The 3,430-nt window shown below is 51.1% G+C and overlaps 1 pseudogene; it reads right to left on the minus strand.

Annotated features, from left to right (window-relative positions):
- Positions 1–1,340: 1,340 nt before the first annotated feature.
- LOC131534809 (uncharacterized) lies at positions 1,341–2,646 on the minus strand (annotated as a pseudogene).
- Positions 2,647–3,430: the final 784 nt, after the last annotated feature.

Consider the following 3,430-nt stretch of genomic DNA (forward strand, 5'->3'; position numbering starts at 1 on the left):
TGTTGGACTTTAGAAAGTTTTTAAGTTTAAAACGGATCATGCCTTCCTATAACAATCCCAGAGCAAGACTCACAACAGAACCGGATTTTAAAAGCTGAAGTAGCCTACAGTTGATGACAATTGCTGCAGACCTCAGGTGTTTTATGGCAGTATCACGAGTGCCTTGAAGGCAGAAACAGTGTTCGAATTGAGGGGGGGCTGGGGGGTCCCGGACCTCCCATAAGCATTAAGGGACCCCCCATAACACCCAAAAATATATACTTGGGGGGTCCCCTGGTTTTTCAATAAAACTATAATACTTGAAACATTGAACTAGTGAAAATGAAAATTAAATGAAAAGATTAAATTTAGACCTGCTCATGTTACATCGTATTTTATTTTTAAGCGTTTGTACAGCATTGCTCATTATAACCAATCACACACGATTCTGTTGAGCTTAGAAATGCAGTGGCCAATCAGAGGCGTTCAGATTAGTCATCGCAGAATTTTGCTGAGACTGAAACTTGCGAATTCCCACATCATAAGCAATAAAAGTGCAGACGATAAAAGTAAGAGATTCATTTATCATACAGATTATAAGAGAAGCTATGAGTGCTTAAACACTACTAGCTAGACTGACTGAGTGCATTCTTTCACTGCATGATTCAGTCTAATAAAATGCAGAATGGTCCCAAAATTCAAGATGGGGCAGAAAATATGTGTATTTATATAATTTCATCTAGTTAATCAATATCACACGAAGAGTGCCAACCCCCACCCCCACCATAAAAATCACAAATGTGATATTGATTTTATAGTACAGTTCAATAAACAATAAGTTAATAGACTTACGTTTTAGACACCATATTGCCTATTTTTGCTCTATTTCGCCAACAAAAGATGGTTCCAAACACAGCCACAGTGTTTTGCGTCTCTGAGCAACATGACCGTTGAGTTATGCATATAACTACTGTTCCCAGAAGGAGGGAAACGAGGTACAACACATGACTATGGGATATCGCGCTCTTGCGCCATCTGCTGAAGACACCTCTAATCACGTCTGAAAGGCCAATGACGCATGACGACGTGGGCGGGGCTACCTGCCCACAGCATATAAATGCAGTGGCATGCGTCCTTCCCTTTGTTCAGTCCAGCTCTTCACCGAACCTCCGACTGCGCAGGGCCCAGAGGTGTTGTACCTCGTTTCCCTCCTTCTGGGAACAGTAGTTATATGCATAACTCAACATTCCCATTCAGTCGGTTCACTCGGTACAACACATGACTATGGGACATGTATACACGCCCCGCAAAGTCGCCGAGCTAAACGTAAGATAGTAGCACCGTCACATACCCCTCTCTTCTTACGGGAGCGACGGCCCCTGGCTTGAGACTGCCGCGGTGAGCACAGACCGAGCCACTGTCGCTGCAGTGACATCCAGCCGGTAAAAAACGAACAAACGTGTGTGGGGACGCCCAGCTTGCGGCCGCACAGATGTCCTCCACAGACACTCCCCTAAACAGCGCCCATGACGCTGCTATGCCCCTAGTTGAGTGCACGCGCACCCCCTCAGGCAGGGACAACCCTTTGCTCTTGTATGCTATCGCAATCGCCTCCACAATCCAGTGCGAGAGACGCTGCTTAGATAGCGGCTTCCCCCGAACCAGCCCCGCAAAACATACGAACAGTTGATCAGCGGAATGCACTGCCCGCGTCTGCTCAATGGATCTGCGTAGAGCCCACACGGGGCATAAGGCATGAAGCTTCCTGTCTTCCTCTGAGTCAATCGAGAGGTTTGATAAAGCAGGCAGCTCAAACGAGCCCCCCAACAAGACTTTAGGCGTATACGCTGCGTTCGGGCGCAACACCACTCTCAACCCATCCAGCGCAAACTGGACGCAGGTCGGGTGTACCGACAGTGCGTGCAGGTCGCCCACACGCTTTGCTGATGCCAGCGCCAGCAGCAAAGCTGTTTTATACGACAACATCCTCAGGTCCAAGGCCTCTAATGGCTCAAAAGGAGGCTCACACATGGCCTCTAGAACCAGCACCAGGTCCCATGACGGCACCATCGATTTTGTTACGGGCCTTAACCGTCTTGCTCCTTTAAGAAAACGAACGGCCAGTGGGTGAGCGCTTGGCGCAGCACCATGTATGCCCTCATGACATGCAGAGATGGCCGCCAGATAAACCTTCAGTGTGGAATGGGCGCGACCGTCCTCCATCAACTCTTGCAGAAAAGTCAAAATCTCCGCAATCGAGCACCGATACGGTGACAATGCTTTCCGCCCGCACCATTCTTCGAATATGCGCCATTTAAACGCATAAAGCCCCCTCGTAGATGGCGCCCTTGCGTTCTGAATTGTGGCTACTACATCCGCAGGGAGCCCTGCTGCCATTAGCCTCTCCCTTTCAGCGGGTAAGCCCACAGCGACCACAGTTCCGGCCGAGGATGCCGAATCTGCCCCCCTGCCTGGGACAGCAGATCGTTGCACAGAGGAAGACACCACGGCGTCCCCGACAGCAGTGCAATAATGCCCGCGTACCATGTCTTTGCTGGCCAGCACGGGGCCACCAGAATTAGTGACAGACCCTCCTGACGCACCCGGTCTAGGGTGGGCTGTATCAGGTCCACTGGTGGAAAAGCATACAGCAGGGTCTTGGGCCATGCATACGACAGAGCGTCCACCCCCAGCGGGGCGATCCCGTCTGTGATTGAAAAAAACAGCGAGCAGTGTGTGTTCTCTGCCGACGCATAAAGATCCACCTCGGCTCTGCCAAAGCGATCCCAGATCTGCGCCACTATCCGCGGGTGCAAGCGCCACTCCCTAGACCGTGGGCCGCCTCTGGACAGCATGTCTGCCCCCCATTTAGACGGCCCGGAACATGCACTGCCCTGAGTGACGCTGAAAATTCGCTGCTCCATGTCAGGAGCTTCCACGCGAGTTGTAACAGTGGAAGAGCGTGAGTGCCCCCTTGTCTGTTTATATACGACACCACCGTCGTGTTGTCTGTCTTGACTAACACATGTCTGCCCCGCAAACGCTGGGCAAAATGTTCCAGAGCTAGACAAACAGCCCGTAATTCCAAATAATTTATGTGCCGCTGTGTCAGCGTCGCTGACCACTCCCCTCTTACAGAGGTTGACACTACTATACGTGACGTAACCCTGCCCAGGGGAACCCCTTCTGACCACAGAGCAGGGTTTTCCCACGGAATCAGAGCTCGAACGCACAATGGCGTAATTGTCACTTGTCTGTTCAAATAGCCGTGCGCAATGCCCATCTCTGGACCGCACGCATAAAGAGGAGACCCAGTCGAACGACCGCTATCATCGAGGCCATGAGCCCCAGCAGCCTCAGTACCAAGCGAAAACGAACCCGCTTGCCCAGCTGAAACTGAGCCAGACAGCTGCGAAAATCCTTGGCCCTCCATGCCGATAGCATAGCTGTG

The sequence above is a fragment of the Onychostoma macrolepis genome, chromosome 03 (assembly GCF_012432095.1).
Source record: "Onychostoma macrolepis isolate SWU-2019 chromosome 03, ASM1243209v1, whole genome shotgun sequence".
NCBI lineage: Eukaryota > Metazoa > Chordata > Actinopteri > Cypriniformes > Cyprinidae > Onychostoma > Onychostoma macrolepis.